At 43.1% G+C, this 18,466-nt stretch overlaps 1 non-coding gene across 1 annotated transcript; it reads right to left on the reverse strand.

Moving 5' to 3' along the window:
• Positions 1-202: 202 nt before the first annotated feature.
• Positions 203-309, reverse strand: LOC111726193. Its single transcript, XR_002774032.1, has one exon. It is a non-coding gene; the product is annotated as a U6 spliceosomal RNA (small nuclear RNA).
• Positions 310-18,466: the final 18,157 nt, after the last annotated feature.

Consider the following 18,466-nt stretch of genomic DNA (forward strand, 5'->3'; position numbering starts at 1 on the left):
GCTAAGGTGGCCACTGAACACTTAAAACGTGGCTATTTGAACTGATATGTGTTTGAGTATAAAACGCAGCCTGGAATTTAAAGACAGTACAAAAAAAAAGGTTGAAGTATTTCAATAACATTTCATATTGGTTAAGGATTTAAATCATATTTTATATATATTGAATTAACTTTCACCTATTTCCTTTTGCTTTTTTTTTTTTTAAAATATGGAACGCTTCACGAATTTGCGTGTCATCCTTGTGCAGGGGCCATGCTAATCTTCTCTGTATCGTTCCAATTTTAGTATATGTGCGGCCAAAGCAAGCACCCTTTTGCTTTTTTAATGTGACTAACGTACAATTTTAAATGATATGAGCCTCCCATTCTGTTTCTGGGGGACAACACTGATCCAGAAACAGACCCAACATGGTAAGGCCTTTGGGGCAGCACACAGAACACAAAACAAAGCGGCAGCTTGAGGCAGGAGAAGTGGCACCTCCAAAGGCCCCAAGGTGGTCCCTCTCCTCCTACAAAGCAAGAGAGGGCCAGGGGCCCTGAATGCTGAGTACTTAGCGGGGCAGGTGACAACAAGGGCATGTTGGCTTTGCACTTGGTCGGTGGCAGAGGCAAACTTGAGGGGCCTGGATCATCAGCCCCCATGATTCACCAGGAATCCCCAAATCCTGGAGGAACCTGTCTCAAAATCACTACTCCACCCCTGTGATTGTGACACTTTTCCATCTCCTGGTGGGTATGAAGCGGACAAATGAGAGTTATTTAAAAAAAAATCTGCATTGAGTTTCCTATTCAAAAAAACACACTGAACCCTGGAAAGCCCAGAAGACAGAGTTTTATTATTAAATCCTGTGCTAGGGCCGCCATACTCAAAATGGGCGGCTTAAGTGGACAGAAATTTATTGTCTCGGTGCTGGAGGCTGGAAGTCCAAGATCAAGATCAAGGTGTTGGCAGGGTTGGTCCTTCAGAGGGCGCTTTCTGTTAAATCTAATTATGGCATAAGAAAATATTTACATTCACACTATGTGTGTGCCTAAAATGGATTTCTTTTTTTTTTTTGCAGTTTTTGGTTGGGGGAGCGGGTTTGAACTCACCACCTCTGGTATATGGGGCCAGTGCCCTACTCCTTTGAGCCACAGGCACCGCCCCTAAGATGGATTTTTTTATGTGTATTAATTCAGTGCAACCTCACTCATTTGAACTTTTAAAAAACGCTACTTCACAGCTTCTTGATAATAAAATAATCATGAACACTGCTTTAAAAAAGTATTCACTCACAGAATTTCATATGGGCTTTGCTACTGAATGGATATCACCAAAATACTTTAAAATCTTTTCTTTCTTAGCAGTTTAAATATCCCCAGGTGACCTTGATTTATCCACTGAGCCAGACCTTTTGTCACAGATGGCCCAAGGGGAATGTGGTCCGGATGGTGTTGGATTTAACACATATTCCATGATGATCAAATGATTGGACTGAATTGTGTCTGTCGGCCTGACTGTGTAATTGTTTATTCAGTTACTGATTTCTGGAACTGGGAGAATCACCACCAATTTGAAGTTGTTCTGGTGATGGCACGTGTGGTCAGTATATTCTCACAGGGCAGAAATGTCTCTTTATCCTTTTAAGGAATGGTGAAGCGGCCTCAGCTCTTTCAGGCACCTAAGAGTTTGCCTAATGAGAGTGCTTAGCAAACCAAAGGGAAGATGATTGTCAGGTGATGAAATATTCAAGGGGACAAAACAGCTACACGCAGAAGCACTTCCAGGTGAGGGAGCTTTTCTCCAGGCTTCTCAGGACAGTTTCCGTCTCCCCGAGGCACCATCCCGCCCAGCAGTGCATGAACTTCTGTCTAGAACACCTCCCTGGTGGCCTCCTACCCTGTCTCACGGCCCTGGGGATGTGGATCTTTGAAGCTTGGCACCGGTTAGGCCCTGGTGTAGCTAAATGAGGTCTTGGCTCCTCAAAGGCCTGGGCATGTTCTGTGCGGAGCAGATACGGGACTCCAGGAGGAGCCGGCCATAAATCACTCAGTGTCAGGGCCTTTTCAAGCTAAATCCCTCGGCTCTCGAGCCCATCACGGAGAGTGTCATTTATGGAAATGCCTCAGAGTTAAGATTAGAGGTGCATTTGGTTATTCATTTACTTTGCATTTCCAAATCTCAGTAACTCTATTTCAGGAATCATTTTGTAGAATACTATTGGCTGCAATTTTCTAATATAAAGGGGCTTCTAAAAATAAACATAAGCTATTTAGGTATATTTCTGTGGTATTTCACTCTAGAATAAATTAGTTGGAAAAAAAACCTTAATACAGATGACAAAACTGAAAAGTAACCTGCTTTCCACTAGAATTGCACAGGCCCAGGAAAGGAACCCACTGCCCGGCATTTTGTCAGCGTCGTCAAAAGGAGACTCCCAGCCCTTTAAATCCATGCATCCTAATCCTTCCAGCTCCTGGTGTGCTTCGTAAACCCACCCTATAATGAGCATTTTATTTAAGCCATTTTTAGAGATTAGAACGGAGTTCATTTCCTTCTACTTTTCTTTCACGTTACTTTTAATCCCTTCATTCTATAAACTTAATTGCTATTTTGCTGGTCCCCAAGCAGCTAACCTAAGCCTTCCTTAAGCATTTCTGAGTAATTTCCCTTTAGTTATTTACTACGTTTTCTCTGTAGTCAGCTAAATGAAACTTGCAGGATGTTTCTTGGGTAAATAAAACTTTTCAGATGAGGCATTTGCTTTTTTGTTACAACCAAACCGCATTTCTCCCTCTTCTAGGGGGCATCAAAGAGATGACAGAGTGATTGATGTCAGTCATTACTGCCGTTTTGGTTTTTTTTATCTTGGGCAGAACATTCAACATTACATTTGATACAAAAACGAATGAGCAATTGTGCAATCGCTGCCACTTCCCCCTTGTTGACAGGTTTGCGTTTTGCTCAGGAGTGTCACGTGCTGCAGCGCCCGCTGAGTTTGGAGGCCACGCTGTGGCCGTTACCTACTTAACCTACCTGTCTGGCTGCGATGTCCCTGTTTCACAAACACACCTGTCAGGCGGCTGCCTTCAGAGAACAATGTAGTTATTTATCTATTTATCCTATTTGATAAAAATAGTAGCATGTGCAACAAGTGGACCAGAATTTGTCTTAAGAACCCAACAATATAAACATACAGATGGATAGTGATGCCCATTAAATCAGTCCTCACAGAAGACAAGTGTGGGTGCATTTGTGTATACCATACATTTATTTAACTGTGTTAATAAGAATAGAAACCTTTGCACTCAGCTCCTATGAGGTCATCACAGAACTAGCTTCATCTTCCCATGTGTGGCTCTTGCCGAGATGTTTCCCCTGTCAGCACCCAGCACCAACCTGTCCCAGACCATAGCAGTTAACATTCCTTTCAGGGGTCCCATTTGACAGAAGGACTTCATGTGTGTGCTCTTATTTTATCCTTTCATCCACAACTACAAAGATTTTCCAGAATGAGGGTGTTTATCATTGTCCTACTGCACAGAGAAGAAAACTGAGGATTGAAGAGATCATGTGACCTATCCAATGTCTCAGAGCTAAAGAATTCAAATGTTCTTATTCCAAATCTAACCTTCCTCCAGCAGTGCCATTACCACCTCAGGAACAAGACTTCAGAACAATCTTGATATAAATGCAGCAGAACCTCTGTAAATTGACCACCCAATACACTATGACAAACTAGTCAACATAGGGAGGTGATCAACGTAAGAAATTAGGCCTACTTTACTGATACATACATGTGGTACAGTGGTACACGTCTGGTCTACGAAAATTATGTCAACTTAAGGAGGTGGTCAACGTAGGGAAGTGGTCAACTATGGAGGGTGTGTGTGTGTGTGTGTGTGTTTTTCTCTGTTCCAACTTCAGACCCAGGTGAGTTGATTTTCATCCCATTCTGATGTACAGTAGATTGGGAGGATTTAAACGAGTAACTAGATAAGAAACCAGTCCTACAGAAAGCTCACACTTTCTACTCACCAGGATTAGACCTTAAGAATATAAAGTGGGACATAGCCTGTACATCAGCAGTCTGACCATTTGGAATTAGTCACTTATTATTCCACAGGTGAAGGGGTACATGGTAAGGAGAATCTGAAGCCTAAATAAAATTCAGCATCGCCTGTGCTCCAAACCAGAATAGAAGTCACCAAACCACAAGACAACATGCGGTAAATGTCAACTGTTTGTTTGTGTTTTATATGGAAGTATAAAGCTCAGGCCACAACTAATCTTTTTAAAAATACCTGCCTGACTACTCACTGGGGTCTTGTAAGTTTCCCAGTCAAAATAAGACAATAATGCCTGTGGCTGTGCCTCACAAATGGTCAAAGTCCATGAGATTGTAAATGGAATGGTTACTTTTATCATTTTTATTATATTATGCTGCGGATAGAATAGCATAGCCTGAGTATAGTATGTCATGTAAGGAATGTCGGAAACTGCCCACAATATTACCCAAGATATCGTAATGAAGTCTAAGCCATCAGATATGCAGACGGAATGTCATCTCAGAATAATTCATACACAGGAAAAGGTGGACCTTGTTTATAGCTCTTTTCATCCAAAACCTCTGTTTTCTCTTGCTCTGTACATCAAATCTGGCTGAAATGGGGGGAAACCCAGGGACAGGGTGTGGGGAAAGGGTCCTAGGAATAAAGAGCAATGAGAACCCTCAGCTACACATCAGTGGCTCTTAAACCCTTTATCTTAAACCTCACAGCAATTAACTTCAGCATTAAAAAATGTGGCATTCTTCATTTCCCGGGACATACTTTTACTCCTAGAAATATAAAACAAAAGTTTAGTGATTTACCCAAAGGCACAACCCGGCAACAACAACAAAGTTAAACGTAGGAGATTTGCTCAGTTCTTCAAGACAATACCCCAGAAAATGTGGAACCACAGCCTGGTATTTAGGACTTTACCTTTCTAGACACAGGGATGTCGGGTTCAATAAATGCAAATCTTTGCAGTGCCTGTAACTATGTGGTTGCTATTGTTAATAATAATACACAAGAAAATATACCCAATGTCAACCACACAACCAGGAAGGGTGAGGCCCCCGTGAAGCACAGTCCCTTCCAGATCTGAGGCTGGAGTCAAGGCCTCCAAACACCTTCTGAGAAGACACACCAGGAGACTAGGCAGTTTCTTAAGGGAAATGATGGCAAGAAGGTTGCCAGTTCCAATTTAATATCTGTATATATGTCCTACCTTGGACATTCTCTAAAAATGTATTTATATTCAATGTAGACATAAAAATCAATGTTTCTGCCTGGAATCTATTCACACCTTAATACAGTTTATCATGGAGAAGGCAGCAGGAAAATTAAACATGTTGTTAACGTCCAAACGGTGCTGTTTGTTGTTTTACATTTGACAGAAGTGACCAAATGGGACGTGTTCACTTTTAATGTGGCTTTATTTATTTTTCTTACACTATTTCTTTAGCACTTTTTCTTCTCACATGACACAGTTATACATAATTCAGAGCTTTTGTGTCTCCCTGCACTGTCTGCATGATTTCTGGTGCTATTCAACTGCTCTATTTATGACCAAATGGCCAAAATGTCTTTTATTATTCATTTGGTGGGGGGAGGCAATTTTTAAAAGCTATAGGGAATTCCAACCCCCTAAATCCCAAATTGCTTTTCTTTGTTCCAGTAAGTTGTCAAAATTCTGGCTGAAATAATTATCTATTGGCCCTGACCAGTTATAATCTATGTCCTGCTAGGAGGGCGGGTCCCTTCCCTGAATCGTGCTGACCACAAGGATGAGCTCCTGTGAGATGTGGGGCCTCCACTTCCAATTCTTCACAGCCATTTTCTTATTTCTTCACAGTTCCTTTTCTTCAGAGTTGTCTCAGTCCCTTAGGAAACATTATAGGTTTCCATTCCCCTGATTCCATTACCAAGGTCTGTCATTTGGGGAGGTGACATCTCGCTGCCTGGCCGCCTGACCGGTCCCAAGAAGGCTGGTGCTGGCAATTCCTGTCCCCAGGCCCCAGGCACACCGGTCACCCTCCAGGCTCCACCCCCTGCACCTCCCTCAGCCCTGTTGCAGATGATAAAAGTCCTTTTACAGACAGGAGAAATTACACAGCACAATTATGGGACATGGAGGACGGCAGGGGCCTTTCGGATGATCAACATTTTTGTCTGAGGTGAGAAAATTAAGAAATTACATTACATGCAAAGGCCTCCTAAACAGGGAGTAAGGGACATTGACCTTGAACCTAATCGTTCCCGCCCCTGCCTCCGGGAAGTTCCTCAGAGACCAGAACACAGACGGGAATCTGCACCTGTGGGCGCCGGTGCAGGGCTGGGCCGCTCCCATCGGCTCACCAGCTGACCCCCGGGTGTCCTGCGCATGGCCTGGCGACCTCGCACGCACGCAGCCTGCCTCTCCTGTGGACTCTTCCCGGGGCTGCGCTTACCCCCCACCCCCCAAGCTTTCTACGCACAGAAAACCCCGAAGGGAAGGATGGGGAAGGCGGAACGAACAGCACGCTGACGCAAAGAGGCTTTTCCTTCTCCATCAGTCCCCCTCTGCACGGGCTAATTAATTTCCTACACTGGGTACTCTCACACCTATCATGGTGATCATTCTTCCTTGTCAGAAAGACCCGGGTGGAGCCGTCTCAGCACAGCCTAGGGGGCATACAAGGGCGGGTGTCAAAGTTGGAAGTGATTAACCTGGCGACATAATGATAAGTGAGGCAGGTGTAAGCCCGCGACAGCCGGGTCCAGAGTGGGGCTGATGCGCCTGTCCTCCCAGACAGGGACAGGGAGGGACTGAGCCTGTGCTCTCTCCTCACTTCCTTCCTCCTTTTCTTCATTTTTTTTCAATGTCTTTCTGCCTTTCTTCCTTTTCTTTCTATTTCTTTCTCCCAGAAGAGAGGCAGATCATAATCTTTAGTATACCACTGGACCTTTAAATGAAAAGTGCCATCACCCACCATTCTTTCATTCAACAAACACTTAACTGAACACTCCCTCAGCTTCTGTAGGCATTGGGATGGATGCCAAGGCCACAGAGATTAATGGAACCCAGCTTCTCCTACAACCTGAGGCTTCTCAGCTCTCTTAGACCAGCCTTGTTCTGACAAAACTGAAGTTATACATCTAAACTGGGATAAGCCACACGCTGAAGTCCCCTCCTAATCATTCTGCAGACCTGCTTGCTCAGAAGAGTGAAGGCTGATAGTCACAGAAGCTCCACTGGTCCCCACTTCCCTGAGGACCCAAGGGTAGAGACTCAGGCTGCAGCAGACAGGGAACTAACTTGGACTTCTGTCTGCTAGGAGAGCTCTGAGTAAAACCACATGAAATTATCCGCCTCTTCCCAAAGTTTGGGTGCTATCTTAATATGGACAAAATTTTGTTATAAAGCCATGATTTTCTAATAATAAAACCAGCTAAAAAAATTATTAAGCAATTATCCTCTGCAAGGCACTGCTCAAAGCATTTACTTTGTATTAGCCCCTTTAAACATCACATCAATCCTGTTAGTTAAATATTTTATTATTGTTGTTATGAACTGAATTGCACTTTCCAAAAATTCATATGTTGAAACCCTAATGACAATATTATCATATATTATCCTATTTGGAGCTAGGACCTTTGGGAAGTAACATGAGGTCATCAGAGTGGTGCTTTAATCTTACTAGTGCCCTTAATAAGAAGAGGAGAAGAGACCAAAGATCTCTCTCTCTCCCTCTGTCTCTCTCTCTTTTTCTGTGCACACACATAGAAAGGTGACCCTGTGAGGTTATATCATTAAAGAGATTATCTATTAGTCATGAATGGAAGGGATGCATTACCAGAAATCAACTCTGATGACACCTTGGTCTTCGACTTCTCCAGAACTGAAAGACAATAAGCTTCTGCTGTTCAAGCCACCCATTCCGTGGTTAGGTTAGGATTCTGCTGAGGGCTTTCATCATGGCTTATAGGGAGCAAACTTCTCGCTGTGTCCTCACCTGGTTTCTCTTTCTCTTCTTATAAAGACATTAATTTTTGGATGAGGTACTCATTCTTATAGCTCATTTGAATCTAATTACTTCCAGAAGGCCCTGTCTCCAAGTATCATCACATAGGGGATTAGGGCTTTGACATAAAATTGTAGGGGGGAGGGTGTACACAGTCAGTCTGTAGCAAGGATCCATGTAAATTTCATTTCAAAATGGAATTTTATCATTTAAAATTTTTGAAAATGTCCTCAGAGCCATGTCCTTTCATACTAGTAATTTAAAATTGGGGGTGATGTCATCAAAATGGTAGAATAGGAGGATCCAGTCCTTATCCACCCACCCTGACAGAAAACTGATTGCAGCAACCACCCATGTATAAGAATGCCTCAGGAAAGTCCCCAAGTCTAGCTGAGAAGTGTCAGCATTCCAGAGAAAGAAAAAAGCTGAGATAGCTGTTTACATTGAAAAGGGGGGAGAAAAGCAGCTTCACTTTAATCACATCATTCTTCCCCGAAAGCAGCATAGCCTTGTGCTGAGAGAGACCACCTCAGCCTGCAATTTCTCTAAGGGAAAAGAGACAGCATCGTGAGCACATAGCTTCCCAGGCCTTGCATAATAAACCCAAGATGCCCACTTCTGTCTCACTCTACCCAAAACACTGAGGGGATTGGCATGGATGAATCATCTTGGGGCAGCTAAAAACAAGGTGGGAGAGGAACACACAGAAACTAGCACACAGTTCTCACCAGCTGGCTATGGACCCTGCTAACTAGCTCACTGACTCCATCAAATGGCATTACCCCATGAACAGCACCCACATGGGTCCCATAGCGCACAGATCTCAGCAGTGAGTGTACTTCTTAGAAGCCAGCTCAACTCTACTGGTTTGGGAGAGAACATATAATCTTGAGCATGTCAGGGCACTGCCATGGGGAAAATAAATGGTAGGTTTACAACACCAGCCCTGGATTTGTAAGATGAAAAAAGAAACACAACACTAAGACTCACCTCACTAAGAGGAAGATGGAATAAGAGGAGTGGAATGGGCTAATCTATACAAAAGTTCTAGAAGACCTCTAGAATCTCTAGATAGGCTCACTGGTTTAAAAAAAAAAAAAATCCAGTAAGTAAATACTAGAAGAGGGAATTTCTTCTTCAAATGTGAAGAGGCAATGCAAGGCTTCAATGAACATAAAAAAATCAAGGAAGTATGACGCCACCAAAGGGGGGAAAAATATAGAGCTCTAGTCGATGACCCCAAAGAAATGGATATCTATGAATTGCCTGACACAGAATTCAAAATGATCCTATTAAAGAAGCTCAGTGAATAGCAATAGAACACACAGACAACTAGATGAATTCAGGAACATAATACATAAAGAAATTCTATAGTTGAAGAATATAATGTCTAAACTGAAAAGTTCAATAAAGACCTTGAACAGTAGTCTCAATCAAACAGAAGAAAGATTCAGTGAACATGAAGAGAGATCACTTGAAATTGTCCAGTCAGAGAAGCAAAAAGAAAAAAAAATGAAAAAGAGTTAAAAAGCCTATAAAATTTTGGTACACAATTGAGTAAACATGTATATACATTATGAGAATTCCAGAAGGAGCAGTGAATGAAAAAGAGGTAGAAAGCCTATTTATAGAAATAATATCAGAGAAATCCCCAAATTTGGAGTGAGAAATGAACATCCAGATCCATGAAACACAGAGAACTCCAAATAGGTTAAACAAAAAAAAGGTCTTCAACTGGACACATTATAATCAAATTGCCAAAAGGCAAAGACAGAATTTTGAAAGCAAGAAAAAGTGAATTGTCATACACCAGAAAACCTTCAAAGGCCATTAGCAGATTTTCTTACTGTAGGCTAGGAAGAGAATTGGACAATATACAGTTGGACCTTTGAACACTGTGGGGCTTAGAGGCAGTGACTCCCAGCACAGTCAAAAGTCTACATACAACATTTGATTCCCCAAAAGCTTACAAATGAATAGCCTACTTTTTACCAGAAGCCATACTGATAAACATAGACAGTTGACCAACACATATTTTCTAAGTCATATGTATTATATAATTATAATAATGTAAACCAAAGAAAAGGTTATTGAGAAAATCTTAAGGCAGAGAAAATACATTAATTATTTAAGTGGTGGTGGATCATCATAAAGGTCTTCACCCTCATCATCTTCTTGCTGACTAGGCTGATAAAAAGGAGAAGGAGGACAAGTTGGTCTTATTGTTTTAGGGGTGGCAGATGCAGAAGGAAATTGGTGCATAAGTGAACCCCCATAGCTCAAACCCATGTTGTGCAAGAGTTGACTGTCTATTCAATGTGCTGAAAGGAAAAACTTCCACTCTAGACTCCCATACCCAGCAAATCTTTCCTTCAGAAATGAAGGCAGAATAAAGACCTTCCCAGATAAACAAAAGCTGTGGGAGTTTGTCAGCATTAGGCCTGCTTTGCAAGAAATGCTAAGGGGAATTCTTCAAGTTGAAATGAAAGGACATTAATTAGTAACATGAAAGCATATGAAGGAACAAAACTTACATTTAAAGGTAAGTATATATACAAATTCAAAATGTTCTAATACTATAATTGTGTATAATTGTGTCTGATACTATAATTGTATATAATTAAATCATTTTAATGCCAGTATAAAAGTTTACAAAAGCATTAAAAATAATTATGCCTGCAATAATTTCTTATCAGATACATACTATAAAAAGATATAAATTGTGACATCATTAGCATAAAAGCAGGGGCAGTAAAAGTAGAAGGATCCTGTGATCCAGCAATTTCACTTCCAAATATGTATCCAAAGAAATGGAAATCACCGTATCAGAGATACCTTCACTCCCATGTTCACTGCAGCACTAGTCACAACAGCCAAGACAAGGAAACAACCTACCTGTCAACTAAGAATAGATAAAGAAAATGTGGTAGATACATATAATGAAATATTATTCAGCCTTAGAAAAGAAGAAAATGCTGCCATTTGCTACAACACAGATGGACCTTCATGGCATTAGGATAAGTGAATAAGCCAGACACAGAAAGACAAATGCCGTGTGACCTCGAAATCAGCCAAACTCTTAGAAGCCAAGAGTAGACAGGTGGGTGCCAGGAGCTTCTAGGGAGGGGAAAATGGAGAACTGAAGGCTAAAGGGTATAAAGCGTCAAACATGCACAATCAGTAAGTATCCATAACTAACAATACTGTACAGCGAAGGGAAATTCTGGAGGTGATGAATGTGTCTATGGCCATGATGCTGGTCCTGGTTTCCAGGGTGCATAAGTGTCCTCTGAGTTGCTGACGAATGCACACTAAACGTGCACAGCTTTTCATGTCAATCATACCTCAAATGGTTTAAAAATTGGTTTTCTATAGTTTTAAAGTAGAATTCATAGATTGTCAATTTCTATTCATTTTCTAATAAAGGAAGTTCATTACAATAATGCATAGCCTTTAATAAGGGTGCCTTTGTACCTCACTAACCTTAAGACAGCATAACCCTCAACTGAGGTGAGGACCCTCTGCCAGAGCTCCCAGTGGCAGGGAAGAGGTGTCCACGACCTGTGTTTGTCTGGCCACATACAGGCAGACCAGGAGAGACGATTCAGCCACGGAGGGGAAAAGTCCCTTTAACTTACATGGTAAGGAGATAAAACACACTGTAAAAAACCAAAACAAAACAAAAAAACTCTCTTTCTACAACCTCTCTAAGAGGAGGTGTCCTGAGTCACTAAATGGAAACTTTCACTAAACCAGATTCAAGATTTTTACCATTTGTTTTTGTTGGTGATGGTGGTGGTATTGTTTTAAGATTTTTACAATTTGGTCTCAATCTTAAATGAATGGATCTCTTTCCAGGGCCAAAGTGGATACTATAGCCAAAAGAATCGTCCAAGGGTCTCAAGTCCCTGGCTAAAAACTCTGCCACTGGTGTCCACCACTGTCAGATCTGGTCCTTGAGCACCTCCAAGGAAAGAGGATCAGCTTTTAGAAAAATTATGGAATCTGAGGTCTCCAGGAGCTTTTTACAGCACAAAGCAAAAGTAAATTAAAAATGCTAGCCATGAATGCACGCTTGCAAAATAGCACTGCCTGTGACACCTCTTATGGACTTGAAAACTCTGAGAATTTACCAAATTACTGCATCCCAGTTTGGTTTGGTAAATAAAGAGTAACCACCAGCATCACTTCTTTCCATATTTATGGGGTACAAAAGTAGTCTCCACTTACTGCCCATGCTGCCAGCCCCCAGGAGTCCCTTCAATTTACCTTATTCTGCACTAGGCGTGAAGCTCCACAGAGAAAAAGATGCAGCCCAGGGAGCTAAAGCCAGGAGATTAACTCAGTTACACCTTTCAGTGTCTCAGAACTAACTACACCTCCACTCTCTATGTGACTCAGCTGCACATCAGCCATACACCTGCATTTCAGGGATCTATTCCTAACCAGGCCCCCGCAACGTGCCTGCATGTGCACCGCGATGCTGTCTGCTCTCTTCACGCCCAGCCTCTCAGATTTCTTTAAGATCCTTTTGTACTGGGCAGCACCTGTGGCTCAGTGGGTAGGGCACTGGCCCCATATACTGAGGGTGGCGGGTTCAAACCCGGCCCTGGCCAAACCGCAAACAAAAAATAGCCAGGCATTGTGGCAAGTGCCTGTAGTACCAGCTACTTGGGAGGCTGAGGCAAGAGAAAGCCCAAGAGCTGGAGGTTGCTGTGAGCTATAACATCATGGCACTCTACCCAGGGTGACAAAGTGAAACTCTGTCTCTTAAAAAAAAAAAAAAAAAAAAAAAGAACCTTTTGTACTGCAATAACAGGTTTTAGACATCTCCAGACACACTTCCGAGTGTTTATAGTCATGTCATGAAAATTTGCCTGAAATTAACAGAAACAAGAGCGATTTTCCACATGGCATCAAGGGTTGAAGACGGCCTGATGGTGTGTTCAGTGCCTGTCCACTGACCAAGGCCAGCAGAAATCCTCTGTGGGTTTCCATGGAGGGATAACTTACGGGATCATCCTCATGGGAGCAGATGTGAACTTTTCCGTGCCCTCCCTACAGAAAAGGGGAAAACTTACGTAGAAGTCCCAAAACAAGAAATATCTCACAGAAAACTTTCCTAACAGAGTTGTATGGAAAAGAATCTCAATACCTAAAATAAATCAGGATGAAATATCTAAATACCTAAAATAAATCAATGAAGTTGGAATCAACTTCATTCCAACTTAATCTATCTGACTTTCTTATGCCACATAACTTAGTAACTTAGACAATTGCTAGAGAATGTAGGTTCCAAGGAAAATCCTGAAATGTACAAACTCGTATTAGGATAGGCAGAGAGAAAACTGGAAAACCATCACAGCAGACACAGCCTCCTCATTCTGGGAGAGCATGAACAGGACCACCTCACAGCTGATGAAAATACCTACTCTTCCTCCCACTTTATTCAGGTCTTATTTTAGAGGAAGTATCTGATAGTCTGCTTGATATGTAAAGCAGGGCTGAAGAAAATGACGGACTCCAGCCCGAATGATCCTGTGAAAACTTAGCACCTACACAGAGAGACGCACGGCTTCTTTCCCTTTCCCTCAATCCAGAGGCCTGCTCCAGCCTTTTCCACACGTGAGGAGTGAGGGATTCTTCCACCTGGTAAAGTAAGGCCGTGTCACGACGGAGTGAGTGTCTCAGCTCAGAAAGTTCATATAGTTTAAGTGTAGGGTCCTTCTTGCTTAACAAGCATGTGGGGTGAGTGATCTGAAGGGTGGAACGAATTCATCTGGTTAGCGGACACTACTGAAGTCCCACATCACACTGGACGCTCTTCCTGGCTCCAGGGGAGAGAGGGCAGGAGAGGTGAAGAGAGGAGAGGAGGGAGAGAAAGAGAAAGTAGACAGCACCCAAAAAACAGGATATCCCTGAGAAATGCTGTGGCCAAAGACGTTTCCATAAGTGGAATCCACAAAAAGGCATGAAAGAGAAACAGTGACAGCCAGCCAGCCTTCACCCCAGTAAGAACTCACTGTGTGAGGAGCTGAAAAGACCAAAGGCAGCAAGGAAATCGGCCCCAACTCCCACTGGCGAGTCTCACTGAGCCAGTTCGAGCACCTAATTGTCCCTGTGTGCAGCTTGGAGACCCCTTCCTTGGTTTGCCCTTTGTGGAGAACCTTCTAGTCATTACTCCCGAGACCAGGTGGGCCATAGCAGCAAGAGGGAAGGATAGAAGGAAAGCATTTTTTTGGCTGGCACTTGGGAGTGTAGTTAGAAACACAAGGAAGGCCTGAACCAAGGATGTGGCGGATGTGGCAGATGTGGGCTGACTGCAGCCAGGCTCACTGTGACACCCTCCAGAAAGGGGTAACAGCAGCCGCATTCAACAGAGGAGGAAACTGAGCCCCAAGACACTTCTCTAATATGTTCAGCGTCCAGAAAGTGCACTCTGGTGGATCTGAATTCAAACATGCTTAACGCAGAGCCATCTGGGGAGGCTGAGTCAGCAGTGCTGGGCGTGTCCCACCTTCCTCCAGCTGACCTGCCACTGGGGATGGGGGAGTTGGGGGGCCTGTGTGTGAAGGGCCAGGCACACAGCAGAAGAGACTGCTTCCATTTCAATGGAGTAAAAGGTGGGTTAGAAAGGACACAGTGACACAATTTCTTTAGTGACCACATTTGATTTGTCACTTGTGAATGTGTCCTGGAGACTTTGAGAGAGGCTGCCTCTCAGGGACAGGATTGGGCGGAGGCTTGCCTGTGTCCTGGGCCCTATGCGACTGGCCCTCCTCCAAAGCTGACAGAGTCCAAGTGTCTGTCCCCAGCTGAGCCCTCAGATGGGGCATCTCTTCAAATGAGTCTGAACACCCAAGAGTCAGCACTGTTTCTCCAAGGAGTCAAAAACAGTTGTTTTCTATGCCAACCCCTTAAGAACATGTTCAGAGGGTCAAAATCTTAGCTGAAAAATTGTAACTAGGCTGTGAGAATAACTGGTTAAACTGCTTGGTTAACAGAAGTAATTCCAGCCATCCCTCTTACCAGAGGTCATGAAATGGTGGAACATTTAAATAAAATTAGTCACTTTTCATGTGTTATCAAACCAGCATGATGCACTTTATAGTGATGGGAGCATATCTCACTTACCTGTCTCCTTTTAGTAACACAGGAAGATGAATGGGATAACTCAGACTCCAAGGTCCACTCATGGGTGTGTGAGTTTGAGCAGCTCTAGGCAGCCACCTGACTTTGAGAGCTGGGTGGCTCTGCTGTGGGTGCCGCCTTAGGCTATCCTGAGTCTCTCCCTGGAGGAAGCCAGCCCTCTTTTATTCTGTCTTGTTGTAGAGTGCTGTCACTCCCAGCATAAGGGAGGCCACAAGAACGAGTGTGTGATGCAGGCCTGGCCGGTGCTGCCTCTCTGTCCCATTGCCCTACAGTGCATCACCAAGAGGCCCCAGCAGAGCTCAACCACATTTCAGGGCTTCATATGTGAATACACAAGGTCCAGGGTCCATTTTTTTTCTTTTTCTTTCTTTCTCTCTTTTTTCTTTTTACTTTCCATTGAGTTTCCTAAACTTGGAGAATGCGAGTCCAGGCTGTGATGGAGAGAGTCTCTTTGCACAGTGAAGCCAAGAGGAGCTCAGCAGTGTGGCAAGCCAGCAGAGCTGGTGCCTCTGCACAGAATGTGACTCTGGCTGCCAAGGCTGAGGGCTCCTCCTTCATGTGTATGAATGACCCGGCTTTCTCCCCTGCCCAGAGAATCAACATGTCCCCTTTACTCAATGGTTCTCAAACCTTCCTAATGTCTCATCCCTATAATACAGTTCCTGTGGGTCGTGACCCACAGGTTGAGAACCACTGCCTTTACTGCTCAAGCTATCTACTTGAGTTATCTTGGAGCCAAAGAACTCACTAACTGATCCACCATAGTATTCTCAATTCCTTTCAAAGGCCTCTTTAAGCTAAGGGTTGGAACTTGAATGGGAAAGGAAGCAGAGAAGATACTTGGTCACTTATAGAATATGATCACAGTGATCACTTAAGAAACCAAACGTGGAAAGGCTCCACAGGATAAATCTGAAAGGATTTAGGTAGAAAGTAAAAATCCTATTTCAAATTGTGTATGAAAGTGCCACACTGTATCCCATGATTGCATTAATGTACACAGCTATGATTTAATAAAAAACAAACAAAAAGAAAAAGAAAGAAAGAATCCTGGGTGCCCAAAGTCCTTTTACATGGTACTTGGGGGTGCCCAGATGCACATTAAGTGGGGCTCAACTAAAGAGGCTGAGGAATAAATAGACCCCATTGCAAAGAAAGAATCATCAGAACTCAGTGTCTCCTTGGTTTTCTTCTTGTTTCCTGACTCTTGATGCTAGGGAGAAGGATTGTATAGTAAGAACTACACGGAGGGATCTCCTTGAAGCCAATCTCTGACCTTATTAAAATAAAACTTTAGACAAGTTTAGTCAGGCCATAAGGAGAGAAGTTCTTGATCATATCTGCTCATATTTTCAGCGTATTCCTCACTTGATGTTATTTCCTGACAAGCCAAATGTTTCTGTAAATTTAAATAAACAGAACACAAGGTTCTGGGACAGAAATGATCCAATTATGATTATGCGACCATAGATAAGCCTGTGATTGTTGATGAGTCCAGGATGTAGATTGATGATCCGATGTATGAGCCAACAGCAACACACGGACCAGTTTCTTGGGTCAGTCTTCACAACCTGGTAGGTACCCTCTTCACCAGCCATACCCAGCTGGCATGTTTACAGCATCTGCATCGTCCCGGCCAGCAGTCGAGAGGTTGGGTCCTTCGGGAAGGTGGTCTACTGTGGATCCAGACACAAGCTCGCAAGAATAAGACGGGGATGGCTTTGGCTAATATGTCATGGTCCACTTCCAGGCATCACCCTGGAACCCTCACTGTGATGTTGAGTTCAGGTAGTAAAGTTCTGCCAGCCCCATCACTCTCTCCAGGGTATTATTTTTATTGTAAGTGACACCATGAACACAGGTATTCTGGGGGTGACTAGCCATTCTACTTGGCCCAAGACTGAAGGTTTCCTGGACATAGGACTTTTGGTGCTAAAACTATCCTTCTGTACTATCTAGAACAGGTGGTCAACCTGGGGATTAAATAGAAAAGTGAGAGAGAAAATGTATACCTTTAAAATGTCCAATATGCTCTTGAGTTTGTTAAACTTCAGAGTTAACCTCTTCCCACTTCCTGGTGATTTTTTTAGATCTAGACTTAATTTTCCTGACAACAGTTGCCTCGTTTGGACAGAGGCCTACCTAAATAGCAGAATGCATGAACAGTTAGCTCTGGATAAAAAGGAACCAACAGGGGAGGAAATAGAGCTACATAGGGACTAATTAAAGATGGCAAGTCTGACTCGGAGGGGAAATCTGCATTTTATATTTTTGAGATATGCAAATGTATTTTCAGATGTCTACATTTCAAGGATACTAATGTTGATGACTCAGATTTCTGTAGTGAACTTCTTCGGTGAATAGATTAAAATGACATGTTATTGGCAATTCTATTGTTTCTAAGTAAATGGATCCTTCTAAAATACTTGGAGGAGCTGGAAATAGTTTGGCTGAATATTTAGCCACAGAAGATATCTTCTCTTTATAAGATGGTTCTGCTCATCAGCAGAGGATGCATGCCCTGTCAGAGAAGGCTGCAGAAGGCCATGACGGGTGCAGGCCACTGCCCCAGAGAATGACCCTCCTCTTATACCCTGGCATCAGGACACTTTGCTTTTTCCCTATGAACCAAGCTGAAAGTGGCTTCAAGGTATCTGGAGTCACTTTTAAGGCATCTGAAGTCACTTTTAAGGCTGCTCTTTGCTCTAAAAATAGATTATGGCGCAATAACCCCAAAGGTGTGTGGTGCCATGATGCCTTAAAGAAGCATGTGGTCTTGCTCAGGTGTGAACCAGTTTTTCTGATCAATGTTCTCTAAGTCTGGTTTAGCTCCCAACTTCTTAAATACCTATCAGGGTCACCGATCTTAATGGACCCTTTTGAGGGGCACATCTTTCCACAGGAAGCCCATTTTAGACTGAGTTCCTCCGATGCATTTGGAAAGTGTCCCTATCTGCCAGCCCTGGCCCGACTCACAACTCAGACAGACACCGGGTATTTATTTCTAATATTAGAATCTGAATCATGTTCCATTTTAAAGAGCTTTATCATGTGCATCAAAGAAACAGACCTTCCTTGTTTAAAATCTAAAAGTAGATGGACGGTAAGTAAGATCTGCCTGTATTAAAATTTTCAAAAAGCGAAATTGACAGGTCATCTGAAATGACCTCTGTTCAAGGTGGTCATAGTGGGGAGCTGTGAGCACAGCCAAACCCCCTCCCACCTGCTGGCTACTCTGGATCCCAACTGCCGCTGGGGGTTAGGAAGAGAACAGTGTCTGAGAAA

The sequence above is a fragment of the Otolemur garnettii genome, unplaced genomic scaffold (genome assembly GCF_000181295.1).
Source record: "Otolemur garnettii isolate 467f Iridium unplaced genomic scaffold, OtoGar3 scaffold00056, whole genome shotgun sequence".
NCBI lineage: Eukaryota > Metazoa > Chordata > Mammalia > Primates > Galagidae > Otolemur > Otolemur garnettii.